The sequence below is a fragment of the Dreissena polymorpha genome, chromosome 1, assembly GCF_020536995.1.
Source record: "Dreissena polymorpha isolate Duluth1 chromosome 1, UMN_Dpol_1.0, whole genome shotgun sequence".
Taxonomy (NCBI): domain Eukaryota; kingdom Metazoa; phylum Mollusca; class Bivalvia; order Myida; family Dreissenidae; genus Dreissena; species Dreissena polymorpha.
Genome location: NC_068355.1, coordinates 117,472,605 through 117,495,868, shown reverse-complemented (window position 1 = coordinate 117,495,868; position 23,264 = coordinate 117,472,605). Strand labels below are relative to the sequence as shown.

The 23,264-nt window shown below is 34.0% G+C and overlaps 1 long non-coding RNA gene across 1 annotated transcript; it reads right to left on the bottom strand.

Annotated features, from left to right (window-relative positions):
- Positions 1-7,444: 7,444 nt before the first annotated feature.
- Positions 7,445-10,242, bottom strand: LOC127846757 (uncharacterized). Its single transcript, XR_008033645.1, has 3 exons — positions 9,784-10,242; positions 8,378-8,562; positions 7,445-7,963 (listed from the first exon to the last, which is right to left on the bottom strand). It is a non-coding gene; the product is annotated as an uncharacterized LOC127846757 (long non-coding RNA).
- Between the last annotated feature and the right edge of the window lie 13,022 nt (positions 10,243-23,264).

Below are 23,264 nucleotides of genomic sequence, written 5' to 3'. Positions count from 1 at the left end.
CTCCCCAATGATGCTTTGTCGATATATATAGGTTAATTGTGTGGAAAAAAGTGAGACCTTGAGAAAACTTATATTAGCCTCAGTGACCTTGACCTTGACCCCAGTGACATCAAACCTCATCAAAAGGTAGAGGTCCATGCAAGGTATCTACATGCCAAATATATAAGAGATCGGTCAAATATTGAAGGCGCTATGAGAAACTGTAACAAAAGTGTGAAGAAAAATATATTAGTAGCTTTGGTGACCTTGACCCCAGTGGCCTCAAATGTCATCAAAATGTATAGGTCCATGCAAGGTACCTACATTCCCATCGTCGGATACCCACGTTCGACCCATTCCGTTACTCTCCATTTATCGACCGTGGGACATTACGAGCTCTTTTCACCGTTTGAGGGTGTGTCATATCCAGTAATTTCATTGGATCCCTCACTGTTTCATGATGATATTTTTGACCAATGATACAACTCGTACTATAGAGATCCGGGTTTGTTGTCAAAATTGCGTCGTCCGTAGAAATGGAATTTCGTCGTGCATGCGTATACTTTAAAATTGAGAATTTAAACGACTTTCAGATTAAAAGTATTTCTAGTCTCTTACATGGGCGCGATGTCTTTTTAAGCACTCGGACAGGTGGATGGAAAAGCTTGGTGTATCAAATCGCAATTATCCAGGCGAAGCATTGACACCTCCAAAGCGAAATTATTTTTGTAAACTGCGATTTTGTTGGTCTACTGAAAGGTTACAGTAAAGGTCAAAACGGCGTGTATTGCTTATATTGTCCCATGGCTAATGCTGGAGAGTAACGGAATGAATTAGTCGTGGGTATCCGACGATGCTACATGCCAAATATGAAAGAGATCGGTAAAGTATTGAAGATGCTATGAGAAACTGTAACAAAAGTGTGACGGAAAAATCTATTATTAGCCTTGGTGACTTAGACCCCAGTGACCTGAAACGTCATCAAAAGGTAGAGGTCCATGCAAGGTATCTTCATGCCAAATATGAGAGAGATCGGTAAAGTATTGAAGGCGCTATGAGAAACTGTAACAAAAGTGTGAAGGAAAATCTATTATTAGCTTTGGTGACCTTGCCCTTGACCCCAGTGACCTCAAACGTCATTTAAAGGTAGAGGTCCATGCAAGGTACCTACATGCCAAATATGAAAGAGATCGGTAAAGTATTGAAGGTGCTATGAGAACTTGTAACAAAAGTGTGACGGAAAAATATATTATTAGCCTTGGTGACCTTGACCCCAGTGACCTGAAACGTCATCAAAAGGTAGAGGGCCATGCAAGGTACCTACATGCCAAATATGAAAGAGATCGGTAAAGTATTGAAGGCGCTATGAGAAACTGTAACAAAAGTGTGAAGGAAAATCTATTATAAGCTTTGGTGACCTTTGACTTGACACCAGTGACCTTAGGTAGATAGAGTTATGGTTCTTAGTCACTGCACTTCTCCTACTCGCCATCTGTTTATATTTCAAGTTTAAAGTAAATCCCTTCAATAGATTTAGAGTAATGCTCCGGACAAGAATTTACTTTGAAATTAAATAAAGGGAGATAATTAAAAAACTAAGGTAAATCAAGTTATGGTTGTTAGTCACTGCACTTCTTCTACTTGCCATCTGTTTATATTTGAAGTTTCTAGTAAATCCCTTCAGTAGATTTATAGTTATGCTCCGGACAACAATTTACTTTGAAATTAAATAAAGGGAGATTATTCATAAAGTAAGGTAGATAGAGTTATGGTTCTTAGTCACTGCACTTTTCCTACTTGCCATCTGTTTATATCTAAAGTTTCAAGTAAATCCCTTTAGTAGATTTAGAGTTATGCTCCGGACAAAAATTTACATTGATATTATATAAAAGGGGAGATAGTTTTAAAACTAAGGTAGATAGAGTTATGGTTCTTGGTCACTGCACTTCTCCTATTTTCCATCTGTTAATATTTCAAGTTTCAAGTAAATCCCTTCAGTAGTTTTAGAGTTATGTTCCGGACAAGAATTTAGTTCGTACGGAAGTACGGAAGGACAAACTGGCAACTATATGCTCCCCATATATATATATGGGGAGCATAAAAATGGTGGTGGTTTACCATATGATGTTTACACAAAAATGTACAATGCGTGTGTTGTCCCTGTTATATCTTATGGGGCTTCAGTTTAGGGGATAAAACAGCTCTCTTGCATAAATGCTATCCATCATAGAGCAATGAGATTTTTCTTGGACACCGGAAAGTACACTCCATATGCAGTGGTTCAGGGTGAAATGGGCTGGAAGCCGCTTATAATTGACCAATGGAATGCTGTTTGTAATCACTGGAACCGCTGTTTGAATTATAGTAGCAGTAGAATAAAAAAGATTTTTACATGAGCTCTGAATAGAGGTAACAGTAGATGTAACAATTGGCCTTTTAGAGTGAAAGAAAAGTTAAGTGATTTTGGTCTGCAGACATATATCCAATTGCCTTTTAATTGTAAACAGTTATTATCTGATGTAAGAACTGTACTTTTGAACAGACATTATGATCAATGGCATAATGATCTTCAGAGAGTTAATGGTGTAAATGGTAATGGACGTTCTAAATTACGAACATAAGGCTCTTTAAAGATCATTATCAGGTTGAAAATTATTGTAGACTTACTCTTCCATTTCCGCATTGATCGGCTTCAGACAAGTTAAGGTGCGGTGTTGCCCCATTAAGACTGGAAACTGGGCGCTATGAAAATCTACCGGAAAATGAAAGGGTATGTCCATCATGTCTTAGTTATGTTGAGTCAGAATCCCATGTGCTCTTAGAATGCCCTACATATTTGTATGATAGAAACTTATTAATAGAAAATGCTAATATTGTATAGTGTAGCTTTCATTCACTAAACGATACAGATAAACTCAAGTTCTTGTTTGCACACCCAGATATGATTAGAACTATAGCAAAACCTGTTGTAATATATTACAAGTCAGAAACAATACCTTGTACAATAGATGAATTTAACGAATTTTAAGATCTTCAGCTATATTTAAACTCGATTTTTTTTGTTATATTTTTAAGATCTTATGCTGAATGTTCACTTGGAGAATGTATGCTATTCCCACCACTATTTTATAAACTTTGTAACCACCAAAAGAGAGTCCTCATGCATGCTGTGTCGTAATTATTGATATATGTAAGAATTTCTAAAGTTTGTATAGTTTTTAGAGAAGCAGCATTCTCAAAATTTCTTAAGCAAATTTTATTCTGTGAATAAGACAGTATAGTGCGGGTTATTAACTGCTTTTAAAACTATTATATATATATATACACACACATAGTATAGTCTTCTATTATTGCATAAGAATATGCATGTATTAGTTTTAATACATTTTAAAAGTACATAGGTGAGACAGTATATATATTCTGATGTTTTATCAGTGTAAAAATGAATAACACGTATGTACATACAGTCCTTTATAAGTCTTTCGTATAATGGTCATATAGAATGCAATGTATCTTTTAATTTTAATCTTAAAATACATGTTTACAATACATTATATATACTGGGACTATAGCAATGCAGTAAACTTGCTTGCTAGAAGTTTTCAATGAAATTTAAGAGAGATAACCCTATAGGGCTTAAAAATGGTTGGCAATATGGTTCGAGTTACTTCCATTCAATCATATCTACGGCTGGAAATTTTACTGTATACATTATGAAAACTGATTTTAAGTTTATATTACATTGTTAATTACATTATATTGTTTTAGCATGTATAAACATGATAGTCATGTAAAGAACATCGATAAGCGTTGAATAAGTCGCTTATAATTAATTTTATGAATGGCCAATGTTTTATCTATAGCTTTATGTTTTATATATCCATTGTGAAAGTTGTTAATATTCATTTTGGATGAGACTATAATTTTCTAATAAAGTAAACTACTAAGGATGCAGGGTCACGTGCCTTTGTGGGTTCCCAATTAAAAATTAATGGATGTAAACACGCCGGTGAGTGGTGCTTTCTTTTCAAATAACTTAAGAAATGTCTTAAGAATTTAAACAAGTGCATAACAGACTGATTTTTTATTCTGCTTATGGCAATGTGACAAACATCAGAATTATTTCATTCTTGTGTTCTTGTTCAAAAGTTCGGTATCTACTGCATTAATTGTACATGGTAATGTTTCACGCAACGTTAAATTGTGTCACCGATTTCAGATGTATTCAGTGATTTATTCTTATAACTTAATATATCATCACAAACTGCAAGAAAAACTGTTTTTATGAACTAAAGCTTTTTTGCAAATGTATTTCAATAACTTGAGATATTTGCACAAATAAAGTTTTTAACGGTTTGTATACATTCCTTCCAGCCCATGTGTTTTACCCGTGAAACCCCGTTGATTCTGCACCCTGATTCTGCTGATGACTGAATTATTATTTAAGCGCAGGAGTTTTCATCCCAATACTATCTTGTGATAAACAAATTGAAGGCGCGTTCTTAACTTTTATTTTCAAAATAATAAATTTATGTTTAAAGAAATGTTTTTTTTTCCACCGTTAATTGACTAAACGCTCTTTAGAGAAAATTTGAAAAAATTGAACATAAGACGTATGTGATATATTATAACTTGATTTTGAATTTAATAGTTTTTTGCCTTGATACATGTGAGTTGCGTTATGAGAAAACTGGGCAGAATGCATGTGCGTTAAGTGTCGTCCCAGATTATCCTGTGCAGTCCGCACAGGCTAATCAGGGACGACACTTTCCGGTAATACTAGATTTTCGGTAAAAAGGGAAACGAAAAAAACCATTAAAACGGAAAGTGTCGTCTCTGAATAGCCTGTGCAGACTACACAAGCTAATCTGGGACGACGCTTTACGCAAATGCATTATGCCCAGTTTTCTCAGAACGCGGCTCAATTAGTTATAATTAGGTTTAAGCTATTCGCGATACCGGCAACCGTGTTTAAGCTATTCGCATCACTTTTTAATAAACTGTTTGCAAACTGCATCCATTTCAAGCATCCGCTTTTTATGAACAATGCGGTAAATTAGCCGATGGACACCAAGAACAAATTTCGATATGGTTAAAGCGTGAAATTGAGAACCTTATTAACTCCATATAATCAACATGTAGCGCACACAATAGCCGCTTAACATTGAAGATCGATTCGTGCTTACAAATAAACGGTTCGCCTTATATATTTTCTACTTGTTTACTGACACTGATTACCTGGCCGTATCGGAAACGAGTCAGTAGTCACGTACGGGGAAATTTTGGTGAATTTGATATCTGAAAGCACTTCTAAATTGTATAAAATTAAATGGCTTACGGTGGGTAGTGAGAGATAAGCTTTCTAAGAAACGAGTATTTGGTTGGTGCGATACGCAGTTTTCCAGATTGAAGGTATGATTGAATAACCGCGTTAAAGCACGAGCAAAGAACATATTTCAAGCCAATGTATGCAACTGTGGAAAACTAGATACGCATGTGTGTAAAAAGGAACGAATATAACGGATTTTTTTTATTGAATAGCATCGTTACAATTTTGCATACAAAACGTCAAAGCTTAACATTGTGTTGATACCTTTAATTTAAAATAAATCTATTTCGGCGTGTGTGTATTGATATTACAAATTAAGTGTGAAGTTATGATAATTATCCGAAAGAGGAAGGATAAAACTTTAAAATGAGGTAAGCACCGTCTACATCCTTTGCATCGGTCAACAATGAAGCACTATTCTATGGGAGGCAAATCCTTCATAAATATGTGTTGTTTAATATATTTACTTGTGTCCCTTTTTTGATAAGGTCAATTATATATACTACTACTACTACTTCTGCTGCTGCTGCTGCTGCTGCTTATACTACTGCTACTACTACTACTACTACTACTACTACTACTACTACTACTACTACTACTACTACTACTACTTCTACTACTACTACTACTACTACTACTACTACTACTACTACTACTACTACTACTACTACTACTTCTACTACTACTACTACTACTACTTCTTCTACTACTACTACTACTACTACTACTACTACTACTACTACTTCTACTACTACTACTACTACTACTACTACTACTACAACTACTACTACTTCTACTACTACTGCTACTACTACTTCTGCTGCTACTACTACTACTACTTCTACTACTACTACTACTTCTACTACTACTACTACGTAGTAGTAGTAAAAATAGCAATATCGTTATCTATCTGTATTAATTACTGTTGCGATTCATGTTTGGCTACTTAACTAATCGTATAGCATAATATATAGCAATCATTATGCACCACATTTCCATAATAATGAACATACATGGTGTGCCTTTCTGATACCATCGCAATTTGTTTATGCAGATTAACGGATAACTGTAAATCGATGAACGAGTAATTGGCAATTAACGACGACGATTGTTTGATGGCAAAAATTGATATTCCAAATTAAAACTAGCAACGTTGTCCCGGTTTGCGATCGGATTAATTGTATATTTTAGTCAAAATGCAGTACGGATAGATAGAGCGTTTACGATTTTAGATATATTATTAGCTGAATATATGAATTTGCATACAAGAAGAAATAAACTGTGAACATGTGTCATCCATTACTCCGGTTAGATTTTGTTTCTCTCGTAAAAAATGAATAGGAATGTCATACGAAAATACGAGATAACCCCGAAATCAACGTACATATAAATATCAGACAAATTTCGTATTACTTTGATGGTTATCCACTCTACATAATGTGTATGCGTGTATGAATTTTTTACTTTACTCATTTAAACCTGAGGTCATAATAACATTTCAATAACTATTTCTATGTCGCCTTTGCATGTCATCATTGTTTTAAGTCATACGACGATTCCCAATCAAGCTAGTATTGCATGACTTTGTTTGTCTTTAAGCAGTAATTACATTTATTAATTATATTAACGTTTTACTTTAGCAAGTACATAGTACTCATATAAAAGCTTACTTTACTCATCAAACGACGCACGTAAGACAATCCTTAAATGTTTCCGTGTTTCTCAAGAAACATTGAACAGAACAGAACAGAACAGAAACATTGTGTATGTCGTTTTCTTATACATGACGTTTAACCGAATAAGAACACGTTGATCGTTATTTATTATGCCACGACAGCGCATTTACGTTGGAGACGCTGACATGATATTTTAAAGTGTTATCGGATACCCATCCGATAACATTTTTAAGCTCCGCCCATCAATATCCGTTTTAAAACTCCGCCCATATTTGGTTTACTCAATGATTTTTTTTAGCGTTCCATGTTTTAGCCCCGCCCATTCTGAGAACTACTTTTTTGTAGGCGTGGTATGTCGCTCCTTTGATTTAAATGGAAACAAACAGCGATTCATATTTTATTCAGAAGTTATAACATTAATAAACAATAAGTTTTTTTTTTTAAACAAAACACTTTATTTAGTATATATCTATAGGGAAATATAAATTAAATGAGCATTAATCAATCGAAAAAAATTAAACAAATACAAATGTGCACCGCTAGCCTACCATTCATTGGCTGCAGATGAACACAATTTAAAACAGTAATGATAAACATTTAAAACGTAACACAAATATACTCAACACGTTTTAAATAAAATATGACAGATTTGATCAAGTTAAAGAAGAATTTATGACAAATATTCACTAAACATCTCGTCTAAGATTATATAAAAAAATTAACTAATACTTTACAAATGCTTTCCTTTTTTTGTGTCATTCTTATAAAAAGCAAGGCAAACAGGTGAATAGCATACACAAAGAATTAACATTGACAAAGTAAAATAATTAATACTTGATTGAGATGCTTACGGCTTTGCTAATGCCTGCCATGCCTAATAATACATGACAATTTCATTATTTTTAAGTGTCTGAAATCAAACTTTCACACAAAAAATGATTCTATCTCCACAACCAAACAGGAAATTTGTGTGGTCAACCTGAAAATAAAATAAAGATTCCTTTAGAAGAAAAAACATCATCAAACATTCATTGCATAACTGCTTTAACCCTTTCAGTGCTTGAACCGAATTTTGAAGGCCTTTGCAAACAGTTTGGATCCAGATGAGACGCCACAAAACGTGGCGTCTCATCTGGATCCAAACTGTTTGCTATTCTGATAGTAATCGTTGAAAAAAATGAAGAAAATGCTTATTTTACAAATTCAGCAGACGACATTTTAGCAGACGACAAATTTCCCAGCATGCAAAGGGTTAAAAATAAAAATCCAGATATATAATTTGCATTAAAATTGAAACTTTATAAATATAGTGACATATAGATTTATGACATGTTCAGATAAAACAATTACATAAATACTCTCAAAAATAAATTTGTCGACAAAAAAGTATTACCTTTCCGACAAATTAATTAGATGGGTTGATGTGAAGCTGTGCCGGGATGCAGTTGGGGGGGGGGATATCTCGAGTTGGTTGAGAGGCAGAGAAAAACTCGGAGAAGTGCAACTGACAAGGGTAGAACTGTGCCGCCAAGAATTTTGGTAGATATCATCACCCATGGAATGTGTGGTCGCAACTTTCTGCCATTAAAAGAAAAACATTTCATATTTATAATAAAATAAAACAAATCCAACAGGAGATACCATTTCAAAATAGAGTGTTTTAATAACATTTTTATGGCACAACTTGAACAAATTGCAACTTTAATAGACACAATATTATTAATACAAAATGAAAATGTATAAACTCCACTTTATATAAAAATAATTAAGAATTTCTTTTAACTTAAAATATTTTTATTATGGACTCGGGGCTTTTTTTGCTTATTAAGGGAATATGTGTTTGTTTTCCTAATTTGAGAAATTTGCGACTCAAATTTTCACAATTTAAAAAAGTTCGGGACTCAAATTTTCACAATTTAAAAAAAGTTTGCAACTCATTTTTGACAATGTTGATCTGTGGGCGACACAATTTTGAACAGTTTTCGAAACATGTTTTCAAAAAAGTTGCACAGCGCGCAACTCATTTGTTCACAGTTTTGAACAGTGAATTTTTTTATGAACAGTGCGTGACTCAATTTGTTCACAATTTTGAACAGTGTGCAACTCATTTTTTAAAATTGTGAACAGTGCGCGACTCATTTTTCCACCATGTTGAATAAACAGTGCGCGACTCCTTTTTTTTTACAAATTTTGAACAATGCGCAACTCATGTGTTTTCACAATTTAAGAGTTTGTGACTTATTTTTTTGTAATTTTGAATGAACAGTGCCCCACAAAATTGTCCCCCATTTTTGAACAGTGCGCAAATGATTATTCCAAATTTTGTACAGCACGTGACATGATTTTTTCACAATTTTGAACAGTGCGCAACTCATTTTTCCACAATTTTGAATGAACAGTGCATGACTTATTTTTTTGCAAAAATTTGAAGAGTGAGCAACTCATTTTACAAATTTTGTACAGCGTGTGACTCATTTTTTCAAAATTTAATTTATGAAAAGTGTGCAACTCATTTTTCCACAATTTTGAAATCATAATGAACAGTGGGCAACTAATGTTTCCCACAATTTTGAACAGTGCGCAACTCATTTTTTCAAATTTTGGTACAGTGCATGTCTCATTTTTTCACAATTTCGAACAGTGCGCAACTCATTTTTCCACAATTTTGAATAAACAGTTCGCGACAGTAGAACAACTGGCACTGATCATTGGTTCATCAGCATGAGAATGGGTGTAAAAAAATGGCACAAATAATGAAACATGTGTGTTTAAGCATGCATACATAACAATGAAACTTACCAACCACTCGGCCAGGAAACATATGGTGCAGAAGCTGCGGGATTCAGCATGCTCTCCCACTGATATTATGCAGATCAGTGGTCAAACTGGCAGTCAACTTATGTTGTGATTTCCCAATTGTGAAGATATTAACCTCAGCAATCTCCAAACACAAACATGTTCATTTATTGTCAGTCAAACAGCAATTAATCCATCATGTCACCCTGACAGTCTCAAAACACGATGCAAAACCAAAGCATTTTCGTTTCGTCTAACACACAGCTGGTAACGTCGCTGAATATTGCACAAAAGCAGCTTCATTATGAAGTTCCAGCGACTCGAAATACACGTTCCCCACCCACTTTGATTTCGCACGTGAAGGCCTGCCTGTTTTTTTGGGAAAACTGTGAACATCTCACAACTAAACGTATATTACGGAGATGGACAAGTTAAAAAATAAATCACTCTTATTACTTCCAAATTGCACACTACGTTTAAATCCCGTTCCATTTGATTATTGTATTTATTGTTTGAAATTTTCACTCTACACATTCGCTTTGAAAATAGCGGTTGGTGTGTTCTCTTGGAAGTACATGTCGAATGTGTTATTGTAAAATATATATGGTATTGTGTTTTTAGTGCAGAAATTGTTCTTTAAAGTTTCGATTTCTCGCTTTAGTTTTTGTATTATGTGCGTTTAAATTTGATTGATTGTTGCTTACTTTCGAACTATTTTTTTATGTGTAAATATATATGCATAGACGCTAGCGGATGTAATCAGGTTGCTACTAATTTGCATATTTATCAATGAATTTAGCGGTTGTTTGTTTTTGTTTGTTTTGTGAATATTTTCTTATTTACTTTAAAATGTGGCATAATAAATAGAATATATGGTTGGTGACTTTTGATATCATGTGATATAAGACTCGTCCGATATGGCGTGTGAAAAGGCTCGGCAAGCCTCGCCTTTTCCTACGCCATATCAGACTCGTCTTATATCACATGATATCAAAAGTCACCAACCATATATTCTCTATTTCCATACTTTACAATACAATCTCATTCTTATTCTCCGAGATGGTAATGCACGCATCCGGGTTTATATACAATGAATTCACATTATTATGGAAACAATTAGTCTGTATCATATTTGTTTCGAAGACTAGTGTTGAACATACATTTCTAAAAGTCACGAACCCATCTTATGATGGCTGAACTAAAGGCACTAGTCGTCGCATTGTAACTCGACACTTTATAACTATCTTAATTAAACTTTATGATTAAATTTCTTTTTCCAAAACGCGTGAATATACAAAACAGATCTTTTTTATATATCCAATGTCATTATTGATACAACTTATTAGTGGCAGTTACAAAATAGAACTAAATGTGCTTGAACTCTCCCGTCAGCAATTTTGCCGATACCATTGTTAACACTGGGGGCTGACGAGGTATAAGCGTAGTCCGTTTCGCTACGAAGTCGGGTATATGTTTTACTACGAAAACATTGTGTACATACACTACTTAATCAGGTGAGTTTCATCTTTTCTGGTGTTTATGGATTAGAGAACGGAACATCCAGTAATGGTAGGTACTTATTTTCAATAACAAACTAATAACAAATGTGCGTAGTTTCAGCCTGTACATTTATTTTGAGGTAAAATCGAAATATTTTGATTTGAAGCAATGCATAAGGTGGTTATTATGTTAAAATAGCCAATTACGGTAACTTAAATCGAATAAAACTACATGTTACTTTGATTCATTGTACATTACACATTTTAAAGTACAAACACGGTTACGAACATGTATTTTAATTATTCAAATTCTTTGTTTTGAAGGAAATTACATGTCGCTTTATGTATAGGTTTCGCACAGAGTATGTATTGGTTGTGCTACGAAGTACAAATATAATGTATATGTTACTCAACGAAGTCTCTGTATCCTTTTCAGGACATATCACATGCAGTTTGCAGTTACTGCAGACTACCATTTTCCAGTGCAAAGGATGCTGTGCTTAATTGTGCGCATGAGCATCCAAACGAAAAGGTTCCCTTTATGTGGGAGATGCCTTGTGACACTGCACCAGGTGTACAATACAGAATTAGCACGTTCAATATTATGGGTGGCGACATTAAAAAGTATGCTGAAAATATTACATTCAATCCGGTTGCTGGCAAATTGATAATTCCGACAAAATCTACAGTGACAGAAAGTCCTGTGCGAAAGATATCACGAATTAACACGCCCATTGTCAGATATTTCCCGAGCCAGTGGTACCTTCGGACAATGTAGACACAACCGGGATGGAACCGTCAGAGCGCCGGTTTAATTATGTACCGTAGCTATACCGGGACTCTGTCGGCATTCACCAGGCTCCCCGTAGCTCTGCCGGGGTCTGTTTGGGTCCCGGTGGAGCTATGGTGCCGTACCGGTGCAGTCCCGGTTGTTCACAGTGCCACGCCGGTCGTTGTCGGTCCTTACCGGTGACTCGCGGTTCATCTCGGAGGTATTAAACATTGTAATATTTTACCGGTGTAGCCCCGGTTGTCCCCGGTCGTCTACTGTTCATCCCGGTGGAGCACCGGTTCATCCCCGTATGGCCCCGGTTCATCCCGGTAGATGCCTGATCACGCACCGGGGCTCCGCCGGCATCATAGTGAGACCGGACCTTAACCGCATTGTAACACGAGGTAAATTTACCGGCCGTCATGTACACAGTAAACAATAACCTGTGACAGAAACCCACTGTCAAGCCTTAACAACAATACATTGATTAGGAAATTGCGGATTTGTGCCATTGGGGTCCTACTTTCCACTCCTTACGGCTGTTACAGGTGTTGATTTTACAAGTAAAATCATGTATACGAACACGAAATTCAGCTCAAAATTAGTAGTCGACCCGATTTTCAAGAAAATCGCTTTGACAGATAAAATGTAAAAATCAAAATCCGTGTGAGATAAAGAAGGATCGAAGTTGGGACATGGGATTTACTTTGACATAAGCAGAGTTTCGAGATAACATAACCATAACGAGCATCGAATGTTATTTAATAAAGAATACCGTATGCTAAAAACCTATCGTCGGTCTCTATCCAAAAGAACGTATAAGGGATTGTCACAAGGTGAAGTAGTCCAAATAATTAGACGTAAGCTACCCCGCTTACGATGTAAATCGACTTCATATTTATAGGAGTAAAGGTGAAGATGCGTAATTTTTATTTAGACCGACGACAATAGGTTCTCGACTCTCAACTGTCGTCTTATATATGGATTTTCGATTTTGATCGTTTCCTTTGGCCTAGTCGTGAATTTAATTATATCATAATAATGTGCATTACCATGTCGACTGTGCGCGTCGGATCATGTTGTGCCGTTGTTACTATCCCTTCCTCAAAGGAAACATCCAGCCACTCCATGACTCTGTATTAAAAAAACAACAACATGATCTTTATTTCGCCTTTGAGAGATAACCAACACGTCCTCTGTGAGAAACGCATACACGCTAAAGCGTTGTCGTAGCGAGGCATATACGTATACTGTCAGAGACATGATCATACGTAATAATACTATTTAGCCTTTATTTCTGACAACTGGGTCACCCTATACATTTCTGAACACACCAGTGGCTTAACGATACACACATCAATATGGAAATTGTAAAATTGTGTCAATTAAACATAGTTGTAAACCTTAATTGCATTTTTGTAAAATAAAACTTGACTTCGGTTTGATAAATAAGCGGTAAATATAATGTTTAACGCATAAACCAGACACACGTTGAATCATAATTTGATGTAACAGACCTATGAAATGTCATTGTGCTTAAATTCAGAGTTTTGTTATTACAAAAGCATAATCTTACCTGTTTTAAACACAAATTTCCACTAATCCGTTCTTCGATGTCATGTGTAAGTACACATGTTTTCGTAGTAAAACATATACCCGACTTCGTAGCGAAACGGACTACGCTTATACCTCGTCAGCCCCCAGTGGTTAAAGCCATTAGTCTTAGTCGTGTAAAAAATAGTCTGTCTGAGTCTTGATACTTTTGCTTTTTCGACTTACTAAACATTTGATCAAATGTTCGTTAATTATGTTTTAAGACGACTTATTTGTTAAATTTGAGTACATCAGTTTACTGACTGTACTAAACGATGCTTAAAGTCTTATACTAATTGATGGCTCGTAGACCACTTTTGAAATAACGTAATAGAAAAGGGTATGCAAAGGGTATGCAGACGACTTTACTGATTAACTCAAAGGGAGGTTAACAGACAAATTTAGCAACAATCAACATGGTAGAAACTCATGGTGGATTTTATGATGCTGTTATTTATTTGAATGTCCGTTTTTATCAACTGTAAAACATGTCGTGAATAATTTAACGGCCGTTTAATGAATTTATTATATCTTCGGCAAGATAAGATGATTTCTTGATGACGTACTTCTTGTATTGGTTAGACAATATATTAGATAATATATATGCTTTATAAGCAGAATTTTCATCACATAACTATATCGACTTTTCGCATTAATAAAACATTGCGTAGAATGGTCATGTGTGTATATAACTTAATTAATTAACAATGTCTTAAGTACAAATTGAAAACAAAAGTATGTTCCTCTTTCCGAACCAAACCTTAGGTTTGAAAGCCAATATTATTTCATTCTTACCCTTCGGTCGTTGCAACGGCCATTTCATATAAAATGCTTATCAACCAAAGTTACCACGGGGAATAATTTAAAGTGTTATAAAAGTAATGCGTTAAACGAACGTGAAAATATGCATACGTTGACAGTTGAGAAAAATGGACTGTGCCATGGAAGAACTGGCAATTTCGTGTTTGTCAATACTTAAGAACCTAAACGAGGTCTATCAAATTACAACTCTCTCATGAATGCCCCTAAAATGAAGTATCTAATGAAATGATTAGTTGAATGGATAATGTTAAATATTCAAAAGCTAGCCTGTCGTGACGAAATCGTTGTTTAATTGTCATGATTGAATTTCTGTAAAGATTTGGACACGGAACCAATTCACGATACTAAATTATCCAAGCCTACTCTCCCACGATCGATACTTAAGCAACGCGTATTAAAATGAACATTGTTTTTGAGCCATAACATACTTGGTACTAAAATATATAATGAAATAGTTTTTCGTCCGTTATATGTGAAAAACGATATAAAAATGACTAAATTCTGGAAAGTTTTAGAAGAGTGATTCGTTGACCGCGAAACATTTATGTGTTGTAATTGGGCATTTTATTTAAAATGCCATTACACAAATTTACCACGGTAACTAACTAGCAACCTCTGGTTAGCCGAACATGTAAAGTAACATCAGATGTTTCCCTTATCTAGGCTGCCTGTAGCGCCCACAATAAGAGTATGAAAAATTAAAGCCAACCAGTGACAGAGTAATTTTCCAAGAAACCAGGAGAGGAGGAGAGGTGGCGTCGGATTTACGAGTAAACAATATGCGTGTCTCTCCTCCAGAATTGTTTCAACAATGATATTGATGCTGTGCTCCGATTGGTTAAAAACCGTCATGTGGCAAATATCCTGTCATTGATTGGCTGTGCCTCTCTCGACTACTTAATCAAGCAATCGTGAATCCTCGGACAATTTCGCCATGACGGTGTGGTGTAGCCCACTGTCCGAAGCGTTCAGATTGCTTAATCAAGGTCAGCGAACACTTAATTCAATCCGCAAAACATCCACATACAAACTTTTATGAAATCATAAAATACATTAGTCTCTTGGTTACAAGATCAGGTTCTTTATTATTGTGTATTTTTTTTAAATATATTTTATTTTATTTACATGTGGTTGCTGAAAACGAATTAAGTGAATAATGTAGAGTTGAAATGCGCTGTACTTTATACGAAACTGTTACATCTTGATGCGTAGATGTTACAGATATCGAAATATTTTTTTACGTTTCGACATGTTTACGTATGGCGACAAAAGCGTTTCTTCACCGATAGTTTAAACATATTTATTCAAACGAGAATGCATATACATATATACGAAACATACAACAATTGTTTACAAACAAGTTTGAATTAGATAAGAACGGAAGACTACGTCTTATAGAGTTCTTCTCCATTCTTAACCGATAGGAGATGTAATCAGTGCGAGGTATTTAAGGCAAGTTAATATGAAACATAGTTTGCATTTGCAGATATACGCGAGCGGTTATGATTACCAATATTGGTCATGACTTTGGTATTTGATGCAAACAGCTGACTACCAGCATCGATAGACAAGCTGTTAGTCTCATTTGCAACATTTTCCGTCGCGACGTTGGGAAAAAAAATCCAAATTCGGTGTGTAGGATAGAATTGTATCACACGTTCTTGTACGCTAATGAGCATTTGAGTATGAAATCGACTGGACCATTTTAACAGTTTATAAAAAGAGGTACCATTCGTAATGTGTTTTTTGCATGTTTAGATGTTATGTGTGGTTTGTAATAATCCTTAATTTCATTTAAAAATGCAACTACATGTATTTTACCAATAAAGTGATTATGTAAGCTTGTAAACAAATCTAAGTAACTGGCCTGAATTAACTCTATGGTGTACTGTTCGTTGTGCATAATTGTGTTTCTCATTGTCTTGTTTTGGAAATATTGGAAGTGTTATTTTTAATGACCTTGGTCAATACTCAATGCCATCGCTATTTGTTTAAAACAAACGTTTTACATTTGAACAATTCCAACAACATCAATAAGTAAAATAGGCAAATATGCATACTTAACAGGCTTATTTTTGTGTACCATCAAAGGCTTTCTTTCACATGAAGCTTCAGTGCATTCTGCTTTACAAAAGTTATATTCTGTGTAGCAAGGTTTCAATGAAAACTGCCTGTGCACTAGTTTCGATTCCAAAAGTTAAGGTGGTCTACGCTTGGTGCACTCTAGGCTGCAAACAAGAAGCAACACGCGAAGTCTGGTAACTCTGAAATACGATTCTGATGGTTATTCCTCTGTATAAAATTGCAAGACTTACAGGTAGGATACGGCTACATGGCCGAAACATGTTTCTGTTGGGGCTTTATGCGCAGTTAAAAGGTGTTTAATCGAATGAGTTAAGCACATGGCACTATGCAACAGAAATAAGATATGCACTCGTTTGAAGTAGATTAACGATACAGTAATTGTTGATACAAAACATCTGATATGTGTTTATATTTATCGTTTTCATATGGACAGTACCAAAAATTGGCCATGCACAATGCTGCAAATCTTTATGAATTGTGCACGTTGATGATATTTCAATGATGTCATAATACTTAATAAAAGTAGTACCTTTAAGTTGCATCATACAGTGAATATGACTGGGACGGCAGCATTTAATAGGTATTTAAATTTAATCAATCTCCACATTCAATAGTTTCAGCAGGATACGCACCGGTAGGGCTATAATTATTAAACAAGCATATTGGCAAAACTTATCGTGAGCATGAAAGGTCGGACATTTCTGTTGCGACAAACAAAAGGTTCAAGCATTAGGCAAACATTTGAAAAATATTTATGGCCCTAAGATGAGACACGAGTTCAAGACAATAATAAAGTTTCTTGGATTTCATCTTCACTCTTCGTGTAATATTAAACTGCTTTCCACAGAGCATTAAAGAGACTAAAAGGATTTCAATTATGGCTACTTGTTTCTACTCATTAGCGCTCTACGTCTATTGTCTGATTTATGTATTAACAGAATTAAGCAGTGAAGACATGTACAGAATCAACAAAGGTTTCAAGATAAGTGAACACATTAACATATCGGTTATACGTTCCTCGTCAGGCTTTTGAACTAAGTTTAATGCTTTCTTTTTGAATGGGGCTAGGCAAATGGGTATTATGACTCAAATATAACATGTTCAGGTTTTTATATATTTTATTCCCACTTTCTTTTAGAAACAAATGCAAAGCAAAATAGGTTTCTGTCATTGTTAGTTTTCAAGATATGACCTTAACGTAAAACCACTGTTAAGTGCAAAATGACTTACGCAAATATGCTAACACAAAATTAATATAAGCAAAACACTTAGTTTAGAAGATTATCAATATACAGCAATATTTTTCAACTTTATTCACTAAGTGTATTTTATACTTATTTCAACACATATAAACATTTTATTTGTGTCCTCTGATAACAAGTTTAAATATGGTTTCCATGGTAAAAGATTTTTTTTTCAATACAATATTTTTCTTTCCTTATTAAATTTACTGTAGGAAAAATATGTAAATTGTATACATTTATTAATATTCTTATTTCAGGTGTACCTTCTGAAACTATGAAACTATGCATTGATAATAATACTACAGTTAAACATGTCTCACATTTGTTTACACACACTATGCATGTAATACCGTTTTTAATGAATATCAAAAATATGTGTTGTTGGTTTCCATCGAAACTAATAAATAAAAATTACCACATAATACAATTTTGGTCTTTGGCTGTTCATGAATTATGTTACTGTCATAATTTTTTTTAACATTCAATACGTTCATTCAATATAAAAATGCAATTCAGATCATATTGATTTACAGCCTTTGTAGTCAAAATTGACCAATTAAAATTATAAAATTATAACAAAAGAAACAATTTTTTCCGAAACAAAAATATTGTTCACTATCGTTGAGAACATTGTTCAAAATAAATTAAATCAATAACATAATAAACACTACATCCCAAAGCATATTCTGTTATGTTGCATTAAAACTATACTAACCATATATATGATATAACATTTCACAGTGATAACAATATATTTAAATTATTGATCCAAATAGTTATACAGAACATCACAAACATATTTTATCATTTAGCTAATTTACAGATGATCATAATGTCATTCGCTTTACATTGTGAACTATATATTTTTTAAGTCGATTACAGATGATGACATTTTTATGAACGATTAAGCCTGAAATAACCACTTTTTGCAAACCATGGATAGTGACATGTTTTGCTTAATTGTAAGCACATTTATGCATATTTGCACGACCAAACCTTAATAGTAACCGGTGTACATATAAGTAGTACCCGAGCCGACAAAGAGTCTTTATTCTGTGAACAAACTTACAAACGAATTTTTTAACTTAATGGAATAATTTGACTCATGCACTTTTCTTCAAACGTATTGATTGCATGTAGTTAACAGTGTAAAGTTCCTCGTAGTCCCCTCTTTATAAATAAGCCTGTCATATTATTAAAGTACACCCTTTGCAGTTGCATATCAAGGTTATTGGCGTCTCTATAAACAAACAGCAAATGAAAAGGTGTTCTTTAGCGATGGCTCTTGTGCAACGGTCTAAGCAACACGACTTAATTGCATAAAAATGCTGACTTAATTTCCGTAGATAAGTGTTATCCTTTCAAGTACATTTAATCAAAATGTATGTTAAGTCCGAAGGAAAGATGTGTATAAACACGTTTATGTAATCTTCGAAAGTAAACGTTACTATTTTATTTTACTATAGAATGTGTATGGATTGAAACCAGGATTGTTTGATTTTTATCTGAATATTTGAATATGGACGAGTACGTTTATATTCCGTTTTTATATGTGAACGTCAATGAAAAAGGTTAAATAACAAGTTATTCGCGCGTATGCTTGGTTAAAAGCTGTTACTTTGAAATCTAGAATTTAGCTGATAACGTTGTCAGTATTTACAGACACCATGCATTACTGTACCTGATTAATACTTTGTTGCTGAGAGGTACGCACGTAGATATACGTTCTAGGTAGTTTCTTAAATTGTGAACTCAATATTTATTTAAATCAGAGACGTCTTGTCCTAATCGAAAATCGGGTATTGTCAACTACCGGAAAGGCATTTAATTTTTGCTTGCTTGAGAAGAATCACGGTGATAGGGCGAATACCACAACTTTTCCGCTCACCGTCGAAATTTTATACTTCTGACAACAGCACCGTATCCTTCTGTAAAAACATGGCCGCAAACTTTTAAGCGAGTCCAGAAATGGAAGAAAAAAAACACGAGAAAAGCAGGTTAGTTGGTAATTAAAAGATATTCTATCGAACGAAGTATATACTTTTCAACTTATTGCCGTTTACCGCATCAAAATTGAGTCGCTATTAACTTCAAAATAAGGAAAACAGTTTGAGCAACCGTGAAAGAATTGACTTTCATGACGCGAAAAATCGTATTTTTGCAGATTTTAAACATTTTTAATAAAAGGTTTTTTTTGTTAAACGGTATTTTATGGTAGAAGAATCAATTTACAACACATTATGGCATGCTTTATTGAATATACCCGTGATTTTTACATGCACACGTTAGCAAGTATGCACCGCTCAACACTGACATTATAGAAATATGAACACCGCGCAACAATGTCCGTAAAAGCACCGCATCTTTAAGATTTTTTGGCACCGCTTTATTCTGATACTTTTCTTTCAGAAGGAAGAGACGTTCAAATGTATGTTTGAACAAACCAAAAAAACAAGAAAAGGAGACTTTTTCCTCCTGGTTCCGAAAATGACAATTTTCTTTGAAAATATTTGGTTTTCAATTGTTTGTTTTTAATACTTGACGAAAATAACTAAACATGATTCTTACCCTTTACATCTCGTTAAAACGGACCGCGCTGTAATGTCTTATCTATGGAGACATGCACTCACAAGCTGCTATAGACAGTCTCGAAAAAGTTTTTTTTAATTGTTACCCCTTTGTTTCTGATATAAGAAGTCGAGAGCATCTTTGGTATATATCTTTGGTTTTGGCCACAAACATCAAATTCATATTTCAGTAAATTTAACCAATGCAACATCACTTTGTAGACTCTATACATAACTAAACTTATTATTTCCTTCGGTTAGTTTTACACCAACATTTGCTTATACCATCCATACTCGTAGCTGGATATCTTTTTTACATATTATGGATCTGAAATCAATAAATAATAATTATCAATATTTATTGTATTTTACCACAACAATATAAATAAATGGAAACATGTGAAAGCAAGACAATCGATCCCGGTGAACCTTTTTAGGTGCAAGCATGCCATCATTTCCAAGATCAATTCTGGGACATGAAGCTTTTATAAATTGAAGATTATCGTAAATTAATTCAGCACACGATGGCTCGTTTTAGCTTATCATTTAAAACCACGTGCAGAAGTTAGTGGTGCCACAAATTTCAGTGACACGGAATATAAATACGGTTTTTATAATCAGTGTTGCGCGGTGCATCGATATTTATGTAGGTGATGCATGTTTTCACCAAAAACATAGGCATTTAACAGATATTTAAACAAAAATGTTCGTATGGCATGTTTTTTTATATATACAATGATTTAAGACTGTCACATCAGGTCTGACACATCGACAATAATCGTATTATTACATTTATCTCACAAGTACGAATGGTGTCGAGCGCGACACGACTTTTTGTAAACACTATTTCAAAGTCATGCTACATATTTCACGACTGGTAAATTATTAAATAGACGACATATTGGTTCAGAAATTCGATGGAGTGCTTCGCAAGCGGCAATCATTTTCCAGTGTCTTATAATAAAACATTTTGTCACCCACTTACCTGATATTGCTTCGTTCGCTATGTTTCTTTTCGTCAGAAGGATACGGTGCTCTTGCCTAGTATAGAATTTTGACGGTGAGCGGAATAGTTGTGGTAATCGCCCTATTATCGTGAGAATGGGTTGAAAGCAAAAAAAGCTTAACGGGCTTGCATGCGCATGTTAAATGTTTAAAATACAAGCTGTTGTGACGTGTTATTCTCCGAGCCGTGGTAACAGTTCATGTTGCTATCAAGCGTACTGTTTAAGAAAACTAGGGAATGTCAAATTGAATATTTACGAAGCTAAATATCAATCTTTATCTACGATCACACATACACACAGCAAATACAATATTTCTTAAATTATTTATTATGAAGCATTTATATTTAGTATATAGTTATAAAATATGAAAAATAATAATATATTATATGTATATATTATGACTCTAATCGCCACTCACAACACGTGGTTTACTTAATGTTTATAATGCACATTATTACGGGAAATATATCAATTTAAGACAAAACACTGAATTCTACATAGATTACTAGATTGCCACGCATGTATATCTCTGGAACATGCAAACAAATTAGGATACAAAAATTAATATTGTGCATCGCATATATGATGATTTAAATTTATTGAATTTCAAAGACAACACACTGCGGTCGAATATATGTTGTCCTCAGTTGTTATGAAGCAATTAAGTTTAAGTTTTGTCAAAGAGTTCTGGTATATACAAAATGTATTAGTCATCTCGCTCAAAACTGTGTAAAGCGTTCATTTCTGTGTTAACCTTTATTAGATTTTTTACCCCACAATAATCACTTTTGATCATTTTTATTAATGTCAATGTGTCATTAAATGATGGTGACAATTATTTAGTGCAAAGTATTATAATACGATCTGCAGGATTTAATAAATTCAGTAAGTCTATCAAAAATGTCTTCGGATAACGATATAGTCCAAATTAAAAGTTACGTCTGTAGACCAAAATGAATAAGGTATTTGTGTTTGTTTCCTGTTTGATAGTTAAAAATCATAGCTAAATTAATAAAATAAATAACACATCTGTATACGACAATATGTGAAGTTAAGATACGCATGTGTTCAAATAAAGATTATGCAACCTGTTCATTAAATACCAAAACATTTTTATCCTTAAACTTACACTGACATTGTTAATTTGTATGAAAAGTGGATTGACCATTTGCATACTACTTATTTCCAGTGCAAATATATATTTTGTCAGTAGTTCATTGTAATATGTAATGTACAATTTACTTTAAAAATAATTTCATAAATGTTCTTTGCATATAACATATTGCTTTTATATTTATGTTGGTTACTATTGTAAGAAGTACTTGTGTTGACTATCGACATATAATAACCGTAAAACAAGTGCAAAGCCGCAGGTAGAAACAACGTTAACATATCAAGTCGCGTCAAGGGTTCATCAAACAGTTATTACGCCGGGATAATAACACCAAAAATGAACATCATCTACGTCCAGATATCAGCGGAGCCACCGCATTCGAATTGCAGAAAAAATAAAGGAAAAAAGGCATTTACAAAACAGTTTCAGGAATGGTAGTAATGTTACAAGCCATAGCATTTTATTTAAAGCAAGATTGAAAGTTGTTTATACAAATACAAGATAATCAATCCATAAACAACTTGGCATAAACAATTAGTAAAGCGGCTATAACCGCATTGGAATGGTCAGTAAGAAGAATTAATGCAACACACACGTGTTTTTAATTAAGTTCAAACATGATATTATTTGATAAACATTTGTATGTAAGCACTTACGTTAAATAAATGATAACAATTAAGAAATTGAAATATCGTAACGTTAAATAAGTGATAATAATTAAGAAATTGGAGCTGTCGTTAGCAAATGCTTACAATTCTTGGATAATCTGTGGTATTCTGGA